Source organism: Protopterus annectens, chromosome 1.part0 (assembly GCF_019279795.1).
Source record: "Protopterus annectens isolate FY-2018-M chromosome 1.part0, PAN1.0, whole genome shotgun sequence".
Taxonomy (NCBI): Eukaryota; Metazoa; Chordata; order Ceratodontiformes; family Protopteridae; genus Protopterus; species Protopterus annectens.
Window position 1 is genome coordinate 1,258,227,965 of NC_056725.1, and position 12,978 is coordinate 1,258,240,942.

At 43.5% G+C, this 12,978-nt stretch overlaps 1 protein-coding gene across 18 annotated transcripts in view; it reads right to left on the minus strand.

Moving 5' to 3' along the window:
- Positions 1-12,978, minus strand: part of SNAP91 (synaptosome associated protein 91) — a 2,005,574-nt gene that overhangs the window by 1,596,245 nt on the left and 396,351 nt on the right. The gene's annotated exons all lie outside the window — the stretch shown is intronic.

Below are 12,978 nucleotides of genomic sequence, written 5' to 3' on the forward strand. Positions count from 1 at the left end.
CTATATGTGCATCAGAAAATACCTTACAGGCTACATGTGCATTTGAAGATACAAAACTATGCAATGCCTACCCCTGAGGATGTGCATGTTCCTGCACATGTCCCATGAAGTCTACCACATACTTCACTTGTCAGGGACAAAGCACACACCTTGACTACTGCTGAATGCAGCATGCCTTTCCTCTGATAGGTATCTGCATTGCAGCAAGTCTGACTGTCAATCTCCCCCCAGTTTAGGTGGGCTCGCCATCAGCCACTCCCTCCCATCCTCCCTTGCCTGAATTCTCCTGCACCTGAGATACTAATCGAACTCCGGTATTCTGGGTTGTAGTCAGGGCTTTATTCCTCTACACTATGCAGCCAGCTACCATAACAGTAAACTGTAATATGTGTTTATCCAAACATTGTTCTTTTCTTTCATGATTTGTTTTCATTATTGTGCTATTTCTTATCCTGGTGAAGTACAGCAATGATCTAGAAACTGTATTTCATGGAATCCTGGTTCATTCTTAAGGCACTCACATATTGTCAGCATTCCAGCTTTGCCAGGAACTTTCTTTTGATTTCTGAGTCCCCTCTGACCCTCACATGTGGGTTTGTATTAAACAATTGTCCTTTGTGAAATATAATAATTTAAACAGCAGATGTGAAATATTCATATAACATTGTTATAAAGAAAACTTTGTACAAGTTTCTTAGAAGGATGGAAGAAATACCTTTGCTTGAAGATCTACCGCTTTGATAGGAATGTTGTACAGCTGTACTATCTGCTTCAGGGAGGGTCACAGTAATAGTAAATGACAAGATCTGGGTAGAGAATCAAGCAGTACTTCTATACACGACAGCCAGACAGCGAAAGAACTGCCTGTTGTACAGAACTGCCAAAATCCATTCTACTTCTGCATTGTGCTTAAAACTTGCATTTTTTGTAAAGATGAAGACAATACTCCATGTGGTAGCTTCTAAGCATCCACTTTACAGCCTGCTTCAAAATTGTTTCTGCAGAAACAGTTCCTGCCCTAAAATGCATGTGGCTTACAGAGGTTTATTACGCTTGTCCTGACTCTTGGGGCTTCTTGCCATGCAGAAGCCTGTGACCAGCCTGATTTCCAGAGTCTTTACATCATCCCTAGTCGATGGACATACAGGGACCGACATCTAGAAGTCGGGCAATAAGAAAGATGTCCATCAGCGCCATCTTCAGGTCTTTCTAAGCAGCGAATGAGCAGTCTGATGACTAAGCACAGCACAACCTCCACAGTAAGTGAGAAGGAGGGAAAACACAGGAGACAGAGGGGATGATGGAGACAGGACCATCTGCAGGAAAACACTCCTCTACCCCTTTCACCTAGCAAGAGGGAGACAAGTGGTCATCCGATAGAGGAGTTAGAGGGTGGGAGTATGTACTGCAAACACTGAGATAATATTATACAGGATGCCACTAGTGAAACCTGCTCTAGCTCTGGAGACACTGCCTAGGTTACAGTGTTTTGTAAAGGTTTGCACCGACTTCTATGTGGCTACTTCTAGGATGGCATAGGTAGGGGGACTACTTTGAGGAAAGCATTGGTAGCCGACCCTGTGACTGGTGGAGTGGGCTTTAATATCCCCAGGTAAATCTTTTCAATGGTGTGAATAACAGAAATTAATGCAGTTAGTTATCCATTTTGAAATGGTTTGTTTGGAAATAAATTTGCCCTTTTTACCCTCTGCAAAAGCAACAAGTAATTGCTCTGCTCTATTAGGGTTTTTTGTCCTGTCTAGATAGTACCTGATCTGCCTGTATACATCTAGGGAATGGAGAACTTGTTCTGCCCTGGACTGTGGATTTGGGAAGAATATTGTTAAGCGGATAGCTTGATTTAATGTAAGTTGTGATACCATCTTAGACAAAAAGCCGAGTTTGTTCTAAAGGTGACCCTATCCCTGTGGAAGGCAGTGAAGGGTTCTTTACACATGAAGGATTGTATCTCATGAACACTCCTAACTGATTTAACAGCTATAAGAATAGTGGTCCTCAGGGTGAGCATTTTCCGACAGGCAGTGACAGCAGGTTCAAAAGAAAGCAGAGCTAGTTTTTCTAACACATAATTTAGATCCCATGCCAGAATAGGGTTCCCTCTGCGTGTTCTCAAGTGAATTACTCCTTTTAGAAAAAGTTTCATATCTGAGAGTAAGAAGATAGGTGGGGTACTGTGCGGGCAAGCTGATATGGCAGATGCATGTACCTTAATACTGGAACAGAAACGCCCTTGTCTAAAGAGGCCTGACAGGTACTGCAAGACTGAGTAAATGTCTGCCTAAGAAAGGTTAGTCCTTTTGGAAGCCAGAGTATTGGAAACTGTCTGGATTTCATAAAGGCCATAAACTCCTGTGCTATTTTTAAGGAGGTACTGGGTTTCAGTCTAAGTAGAAGTGGACAGAGGTGGTGCTGATGAAAAATTAAGTGGTTCACTTCAGTTTGGGTGTCTGTTTTGAAGGGGTGACCTGAAAATGCAGTCATCAGACTACAATTTCAGTTGTAACTTCAGTAGTCAAGAAGCACAGAGAGTCTCTCTCGAGACCCACAGCATGGGCATCAAAAGTGGAGGCCTGCTGAGCATCCTCAGAACAGACTGATGTGTGTACACCATGGTGGCATTTATATGGAGGCTGGAGACCATGCCAGTCTCCAAAGGGTCACAGCAGAGGTTTCAGGCTTAGGAGTCACCGGAGCAGGGGGCTGCAAAGACATCTCACCAGGGTCCTTTGGTTGATTTATGATCTAGAGTTGCAGCTTTCTCAGTAACATCAGGGTCTTTGGCCTTTTTGTCTTTCCATTTTTTTGGAATTATGCAAGCTGACACCAGAGTTTGCAGAGGCCCTGTAGTAGCAGTGGATTGAGAAGCCACCAGGGAATGTAAAGGGTAGGACTCCATATGGGGGGGCTACTACTTTGGCCCTACATTTTACAATTTTCGCACAGAACTGTGCACAGTCAGGACAATTAGAGACATCGTGCTGAGGCTCTAGACAGAACAGACAAAGCAAGTGAAAATCTTTGAGGTATTTGCTTCCCACACTTCAAGCAATTGTTGACTTTTTTGAACATTAGGTTAGTAGAGAAAACTCCCCAACAGGGCACTTATCTGGCTGGTACAATAAGGTTCTCTGGAAAACCAAGCTGAGTGATGAACTGCGAGTGTACTTAACACATGTGAAGAGCACTGGACTGTACATTAAGAAAGAACTAAAGATTACATAGACTGATTCCTTTTTATACCTGGATGTCTAGAAATTATTCTTCGGACGTCCATCAGCTAGGGATGATGCAAAGACTCTGGAAATTGGACTGGTCACTACAAAAGTCCCAAGAATCAGTACTGCAACACTGACTATGAAGACCGTCTAAGTTCTCATGCTTAAGTGACATGTGAACTTGGTGGTCTTAAATGAAGAATTCTTTAGAAAGGCTTTAACAGCAGGTTCCACTGCTATATGTAGAAAGACTGACATATAAACAAAATTGTAGACACCTGAAATGTTGACTACTGAATAAGCCAAGCCTGAATCATACACACAATTTAAACAGTGCTACAGCCATAGTATATGGCAGTCAAAGGGTCTACACCTTGTGCATGTCTTCACTTCTAAAGTAAAACTTTTCTTGCATTTCATCTTCTGGTATCTTCTAAAAACATTTCTATATCTGTAAAATTCACTTTTTTCTTCCACAGCTTCACTCCGTGACAAGATTCAGAGTTTTGAGACTAAGATTTAATACCTTGCCTTCTCGCTGTGTCAGTAAAACATAGGGAGAAAGCAGATCAGATTCATTAACACTGCATACCTTGGCTGTCTTGGCCAACAAGTAGCTAATATGATCAGATTGTCCTTGTCTTGTTTTGCTCAGAATATACCATGTGAATTAGAAAAAAAGGAATGAAGTTGTACATTAACATCTGATTCCACAGAAAACCACCCACCTTTCCTGTCTCATGAACAATGAGAGAGCAAAAGATTAATTGCTGATTTTTTGTGGTACACAGCAAACAGTACACTTATGGAAGACGCACACCTGTAGAGCCCCTTGAAATAGGTGTGGATCCAGTTTCCATTCATGCTGAAAAGCACCAGCAATCAGAGTCTGCACAACTGAAACATGACATGGCTGTGCTTAAATCCAGATTGCATCTTTGCACAACTGGAAGGACCTGTTTCATCATGTTTATTTACCACACTACTCTAAAGGTCATCTGTACTGATCTGAAGGCGTCCTAGTTGAAAATTGTTCTGAAAGTCTACCAGGTCCTGTAAGCTAAATTCACTTCCTTCTGCTTGATGTGACACAGCTTTTGTTGTTGAGGCAAATTGCTATGCACTGTTAGAGGAAGTTGGCTGGCCAAACATGATATGAAGAAAGTACAGTTGTGTACACTTACCATAAATGCAGATGTTAGAGTGTATTCACTGTTGCAGTCATCTCCTGTGGGTTTATCCATGCTGTGGTAGCCCTCGTCCGGCCTGAATACCAGTCAATGCTTTTCTGCGTCTGCTGCTGTCATTTGTGACCAAGGCAGCCGACGCCATTACATCAGTTTTTCTTGCCCTAACCAGTCAGAAGCCCAAGGAAATATGGTAAAGTGGTCCTGGTGGCTAAAAGCCACCATAAGAAGCATATGTCTCCCTAAGGAAAGAGGATATAATGGGGAAGTAGGGAAGCAAACCAGGACTGCAACAGTGAATACACTCGAACATCTACATTTATGGTAAGTGTACACAACTGTACTATGTTCTTTGTGTTTCACTGTTGCAGTCATCACCTGTGTGAGGATTCCCAAAGCTGAGGAAAGGGGTGGTAGGATTAGTAAGAGACCTAGGCATGGGTCAGCATGCCCCAGAGAACTGCAGAGGCAAACCCTGCCCTAGCCTTAGAGAAAAGAGGTAGGGGGTAATGCTTTGTAAAGGTATGGACAGAAGTCCAGGTGGCAGCTTCCAAGATGTCCCTGGTGGGAACTCCTCTGAGGAATGCTGTGGAAGTGGTGGCTGCGCTAGTGAAATGGGTATGAACAGACTTAGAGGGTGGTTTCCCATGTAATCTGTAGCAGAAATGGATACAGTGCGATACCGATTTGGAAATGATTTGCTTGGAAATGGGCTTCTCTTCTGCCCCTGGGGCAAAGCTGAAAAGAAGTAGGTCTGTTTTCCTGAAAGGTTTAGTATGGTCCCGGTAGTATCTGAGCTGTCTTTGCACATCTAGTGAGTGTAGAATTCTTTCCCACCTGTTTTGAGGGTTAGGAAAGAAGGTGGATAGATGTATGGCCTGGTTGAGAGTCACATTAGATATCACCTTGGGCATAAAGGAAGGATTAGTCCTCAGGGAGACCATGTCTGCATGGAAAATGATGAAGGGCTCAATTGGCCATCACTGCCTGTAGTTCTGAAACCCTTCTGGCTGAGGTGATAGCTAGTAGGAAAGCAGTCTTCCAGGAGTGATATCTTAGTTGTGCTGAAGCAGTAGGTTCGAAGGGTGGTAAGGTTAGTTTTTCCAAAACATAATTCAGGTCCCAGGCTGACGTGTGTAGCCTTCTTGGAGGTCTGATATTAGAAGCCCCTCTGAAGAATTGTTTAATCAAAGGATGTGAGAACAGGGGCTGATCTGTATCAAAATGCACTGAAATGGCTGAGGCATGGATTTTAATAGAAGAGAAGGAGAGGCCACTATTGAGTAACTCCACTAGGTAGTCTAGGATAAGAGGGATGGAAGGTTTTGAGGAATTGCCCCCTCTGGACTGGCTCCAGGAGCAGAATCTTTTCCATTTCCCTGCGAAAGATTTTCTGGTGCTGGGCCTTCTGGCCTCTGTGATAATGTCTAGGACCTGCTTGCTTAACAGTGGACCCCCTGTTCATCTTTAGAGTATTAGCCATGCTGACAGTTTGAGAGTCTGCAAGTCTGGGTGCCGCATCCCCTCTCCCCACCTGAATCAAGAGGTTTGAGATCAGGGGAAGCTGCCTGGGAGGCTGTAATGTCAGGCTGCGCAGTAAGGGGTACCAATGCTGTCTGGGCCAATCTGGAGCAATGAGGATGGAGACTTTGGTCTCCTCCCTTATCTTGATCAGAGGAGGGAAAGCAAACAAAGAGGGAGTTCCAGGGGAAGGTCAAGGCATCCACCTTCCAGGCTAGGTGGTGATATTCCCTGGTACAGAATTTTGTTAGCTTGTGGTTGAAGTGCAAAGCAAATTGATCCACCTCCAGAGTTCCCCACTCCTGAGCGACTTGCAGAAAGATATTTCTGTGGAGCTGCCATTCATGGGAGTCCAAGTGGTCTGCCAGGGTGTTTTTGATCCCTGGTAGGTATTGGGCTATTAGCTGTAATCCCAAGGAGGAGGCGGCCAGCCAGAGGTTCTTGGCTAGCCTACACAGAGGGTAAGATTGGGTCCCTCCCTGTTTGTTGATGTACCACTCTGTTTTGATAAGGAAAACCCCCAGCCTGAGATGGGGTTTAAAGGATGTCAGAGCCTTTTGTACTGCCATCATTTCCTTCTGGTTGATGTGTAAGGGAAGGTGCTGGGCATCCCAATGCCCTTGGGTGCACCTGCCTGCTAGGTGAGTGCCCCAAGCAATGTCTGAAGCGTCAGTGGTGATGGTCTGCCCAGTTGGGCGGAGGATGAAGGGAAGACCCTTGTTCTTGGCACAGACCCCTGCCCACCAGAGAAACTCGGCCCTTATACAGGGGATCAGAGGAAGAGAGGTCTCTAGAAGCTGTGAGTGCTGACATTAAAGATTGTTTAGATACCACTTAAGTTTTCTCATGCGAAACCTAGCCAGAGGAATTAGAAGGATGCAAGATGCCATGTACCCCAAGGCTTGAAGGAACTTCCTTGCAGTGAGCTGACTTCTGGAAGCTAGCTGGGTAAAGTAGAAAGGCAGGAAGCTCCGCATTTCTGGGGATATGAAGGCCATTTGAGAGGCTGTGTCCAGCAGTGCTCCCAAGAAAATGATCTTCCTGGAGGGTGTTTGCTTTAATTTTCTCTTGTTGATGGTGAACCCTAAGGAGGTTACGAGGGTTTTGACAAAGAGGAGGTCCTGGAGCAGCTGTTCTTTGCACTCTGCCTGAATTAGGCAGTCATCCAAATAAGGGTAAATCTGTATATTTTTTCTGTCTGCAAAATGCTATGGCCGGGGCTAAGTATTTGGTGAATACCTTGGGAGCAGTAGATAAGCCAAAGGGTAGCACAGAGAGGTAGGCATCTTTTAGGTTTAGGGTCACTAACCAGGCATTTTTTGTCAGCATACACAGCAGCTGCTGCAAAATTAGCATTCTGAATTTGGGGACCACCAGGGAGGTGTTCAGAATGGATAAATCCAGGATGGGGTGGCAAGTGCCCTCTTTTCTGGGAACAAGGAATAGTCTGGAATAAAAGCCTTTGCCTGTTTGATCGGAGGGGACTGGTTCTACTGCCCCTTGTGATATGAGAGTTTGGACTTGTTTCAATGCTTCTGCTCGCTGATTTGGAGTAAGTAAGGGTACCCTCTTGGAATTGGGAGTTCATTGAAAGAGAACTTGTATTCCTGAAAAATTATCTTTAAGACCCATTGGTCCTTTGTAACAGAGAGCCAATTTTCTTTGCAGAGAGAGAGCCTTCTTCCTAGATTTTGGCGAGTATTGGAAGAGCATTGCACCATAGGTATTAGTATTTCATCTGAGTATTCAAAACTTGCTAAACAACCAAAATGGCGAAAAGACAGCTTCAAAACAACAGCTTCAATAACAGGCTTTTACCATGTTGAATCCATAGTATATGAAATATAGAGCTTTGCTGTTGTAAAAGTCAAGATTTGAGATCTGAAGAAGGCTTGAAAAAGCTAAAAACGCTTGTCCATTGTTTACATCAGAAGGGTTCTTCACTTTTATGTTCGTTTTTTCTGTTTTTATGACATCCACATGTTTTAAAGCTGTGGAATTACAATGCCACTTGACTTTTACAACAGCAAGTTTTGAATACTCAGATGAAATACTAATACCTGTGGTGCAACGCTCTTCCAATATTTACATTGTTTTTTGTTCTGCTGAGTGTTCTTTAGTGGAATTCACTTCTTTTTCTAGATTTTGGTGAGTGACATGAGGGAGTCATTGAGAGTTTCTGCCATAAAGGGATGGCTTAGAACTCCCTGCCTTTGGGGCGGAAGTGGTCCACTGTTTGGTTCTCTGCTGTCCCTGGGATAGGGGCCTGGGAGGCCTGTCCCTGCAGGCTTTACTCTGCCCCCTGTCTGCTAGGTGCAGGAAAAGACCAATGCTTAGAGGGAAATTCCTGCTGAACCTCAGAGGTTGTACCTGAAAGAAATCTTTTATTGTTTGCATAGATTTTGCTTGGTCTTCCATCTTTTTGAGCACCTCTTCTGCTTTTACTCCAAACAAGTGGTCCTTATCCAAGGGTGCATCAATTAATTTAGACTTAACATGATCAGGTAGAGTTGTTCCTTCAACCATGCATGTCTCATAGGTAGGTACTAGGCTATCTGCCCAAGGGCATTTATAAGCCTAGCCAGAGTGTGTCCGCTTTCGCCGCCCCATTGACTAATTAATTTATCCTCTGCCGAGCAGAGCCAATGAAATGATCCCATGGGTGTATTTTCTGTTACCCATCCACTCATCAAGGTTTCTCTTGAAGAATGTTAGTGAGGGGCTCTGCCTAATGTAGTTTGGAATTTTGTTCCAAAGCATGGGGAGTCTGTGACAGGAATCTATCCCTCCAGCATGTTCTATTTATTGTTGTGGTGAGGTTTAACTCACTAGAGTGCATGGCTCGCAGTGACTTGGATTTCTTTAGGTGGAGCATGTCCATCAATTCAGAGGTGATCTCTTCCTGACTTACAAAGCCATGTCCAACTCAGAGTAAGCTATATGCCACTGAGTACAGCCGGAGTTATTTCAGTTGGGCTGCATAGGACATATGTTTGAGGCCAGTAATCCTCTTGGAGAGGTACTTTTGTGGTCTTTCCAGCTGTTGGAAGAGTCTTGTGCGGTACATCCCAAATGGGGCATTGTACCCTATGATGGGTCTGATGAGCGACTAGTAGAGGGGCACTATAACCTCTTTATTTCTAGATGCGAACCCTTTAGTAATTAGATGGGCCACATAGAAGGATTTCCTAGCTACTTTGGCAATATGATTGTCAAAGGAGAGATTACTATCTACCTGGGACCCCTACCTCTTCTGTATTAAGGGGGCTGCCACCTATGTGGTAATTCGTGGGTGTTTTATTTTTGGGATGACTATGCACTTTTTGGCATTTAGCTTGAGGCCATGACTATGTCAGATCCTGACACTGCTGCCCTGCTTGAGGCTTCTAGGGCATCATATCCACAGTGTAATGAGTGCTTGACCACTTGACAAATAGAGTGCAGTAAATCTGCTAACTCTTTCGAATTGGGACAGGCAGGAAAGGTTGAAATCTTTTGCTTTAATAGTTCCAAAGTGTGTTGTTGATATTTTAACATATGGAATTGACAGTTGAGTACTCTTGACAGCTAACGTTGCAGAGATGTACACTTTTTTACGCCATCTGTCCAGAGCTCTGGAATCCATGTCAGAAGGAATAGGATTCTTAGCAGGACTAGCCTTAGCTCCATTACGTCCCTGTGTAATGACTTCTGGGTCTGCAGCAGGATTTCTATACAGTTATTTGTGAGAATTAGGTACTCTGTAATACCAGTCAGGTTTACTGGCAGCAGGAGATAGGGCGTCAGTGGCTATGCTGGATTCATGGAAAACATCATCCACCACCTGTAAGATAGGGGGATGGCCAACAGTCTGTGCTGGGGCAGGTACAGAAACTCTCTTAGTCTTTTGTTAGACTGTGGGAAGTCCTGGGATTTCCAGTGGAAATGTTCCCTGAGGGTGTGAAAAGTTTCCCCAAAGGAAAGGTCGTCTGGTGGGGAAGCAAAAGGAATGGATTCCTCTGCATCTGAATCCTCATAAGCAATCAGAGGTTGTTCCTCTTCAAAATTTGAATAATCAGACTCCTCGGAATCCTGTTCTGTCAGTATTTCAGAAGGGTGTCTTCTACTTGTATGTATTATATTAAAGCTTTAACATTAGCAGAGTTACTTAGCAGTTCTCAGCTTGTTAATAAAACTGACACTTGTAGCATTGTGTCCTCACCCAGCTAGTGTCGTAATATTAACTTGTCTAATAGACAGTATACACTTAATTCAGACTCATCCTATTCTCTGTGGTTAAATTAACCCTCAAGCAGCCCTCTCAGTGCTATCTGCCTTAGTTTGTATCACTTGAGCTCCACCTGTTTATTTGCATCTCTATACATTCCCCTTCATTGCTAATGCATCTCCCTACTCTAATCTGTGCACAATCTGGCTACTAATAAGCAAGTCAATGTGAAGACACACTCCCAACCTTAATAAACTTTACTGTCTCTTCTCTCCTTCAATTTACAGGTAGAGTTTGAATTATTACTCACCCCCTCTGAGGCATTCACTGATAGATTTCCACTGCTTGTCTCTCTGGTTTGGCTGGTTTCTTTGCATTGCACCTGGTTTACACCCCTTGTGCTATCTCCCTCCCCCAGTACTAAGTCTATATTAGATTCCTGCTATGCAAGGAGCCACCTTAAAATTACTAGTCTCCCACCAGGACACAAGTGCTCTTCAGCAACTGAATTCTGCTTGCTGGTAAGACATTAGACCTCAGGAATCTGTTAAAGTGTTCAGATTTGTAAAGTAATACTTACTATTTGCCGCCCATTACTTTTGTCCTAGTGAGCTCAGCCCTGCTCCGTTCACCCTTTCTAACACTTGGGTTCTCTCTGCTCCCCTGCCCTGCCCCCAATTCGCTCCATTCACCCTCGCTAATGCTCGGGGTCTCTCCTCTCCCCTGCCCCCAATTTCCACCCGCCCCCACTACCTCTACATTTATAGTAATCCCAACCACACCCACACCTCAACCTCACATCACCTCCACCAATCACAGCTCCTCAAGTCAGACCACATTATACCACACAATACTCCCAACCACTCACATTCCTTCTGTGCATTATTACATCACCCATCCCCACATATACTACAACCCTATAATTCCTATACACACCTCCAACCTAGAACCAACTTAAACTTTATAACCATGACTATCACACAACTAAGTCTAGTCTGTCTTCTCATAATTCTTTACAACTCCACAAGTTACCACTCTAGCAATATCCCTAAATTTAGTAGCACAACACTATAGTATGCACTCTCATATACAGACCCAGCACATTATAATATCTGCCCACAATTGTTTAAGAACTACATAACTGGCCAGTTCAAAACTAAACACATACGCTCTCATTCCTTCTCCAAAGAACACAATACTTTCTCACACTCAAACATCTGTATCACCATTTCAACACCAGGCTCACCATAAGTGAGGATATCCACCCCAACCCAGGCCCAAATCCATCCTGTCCAACACAAATATCTCCAACCCAATAATCAGAACATAATACCCCCACTATCTTCATCCCTGGGCAAATCATTAACAGCAGCAAAACCAACCATCTATTAATGCTAAAAGCATCAAAAATAAAATACCTTAACTCCAGGCTGCAATGGCACACTACTCCCCAGACAAAGTTACTTTAAGAGAAACCTGGCTAAATAAAAACATAACTAACTCAGAAGTTCTCTCTACCAGCTACAATATCTTTAGACAAGACAGACCACTTTGTAAAGGGGGTGGAACTGCCTTACTGTACAAGTCCAACTTAACTTTATGTCAAATACCAAACTCCTACCCCTCCCCCAATAACTGGGACATACTTCTCTCAACTTCAACTTCACCCTAAAAAGATAATCACCCTGATTGTGATCTACAATCCATCTAGTAATACACCTGCTAGCCTTGAAGACTTCTTATCCTGGTGCTCTTCCACATACTCACAAGAAACCCTTATTCTGAGAGATTTTAACCTAGACTGGTTCACCTGTATATCAGAACCACCAAGTAATCTAATAAATCTCCATGGCTACCAGCAACTATTCCAAATTCCAACTAGATGTGATAAAAAATCTAAAAGGGAATCCATCCTTGACTGGATCCTAACTAACAACCCCACATTGTACCCTCACACAGGCAGTCTCCCAGATACCTTAAGTGACCACAACATAATATACATTATACTTAGTAGAACAACCCAATGCAAAACCACTAACTATAACTCCACCAGAAACACAAAACAATTTCTCTCCCGAGGTCCTCAATACTCTACTCTATAACTGTGACTGGACCCCCCTAAAAACCCTCCCACTTGATCAGGCTGTAGCATATTTCAACAAAACATTTCTACAACACCTAGACACTGTTGCTCCACTATGCAAAATCAAGATTAGAACCTCTACAAACCCCTGGCTCAGTAGAGAAACCAAACAAATCCTCAAGTCCGGAGACACTGCCTGTCTTTGCTATAAAAAAAACAAAGAAACAAAAAGCCTAACTAGGTACCAAGAACTGCGCAACCATGCAAAAAATGCATTAGGATGGACAAAAAATCCTTCTACATGACATTACAAACTAAATAACAACATGACCCCCACAAAGTTTGGAAAAATGTAAACCAGTTACTAAAACCTACCCAAAAGGCTACCCCCAAACCAAGCCACCCCTGACACTAAAGTTCCCATCGAAACACAATTCAACTCCCACTTTGTGAACTCAATTCTATCCATGGTATCACAGGACAGTTCCTTCCTCACTATCCCCCCCAACACAAATAACACTAATACAAGCTTTACCCTCAAAACAGTTTCCACCACTTCAATCAAAAGAATGCTCTCCAAACTAAAAACCTCATCAACGGCAGCCGACCTTCTACCCAGCTATTTCTTGAAACTCACAGCAGATGCTATTGCGATCCCAATCTCCACTCTCATAAACAGATCAATTGTTGAAAACTATGTGCAAATACTATGGAAAATATCCTATGTTACACCCATACATAAAA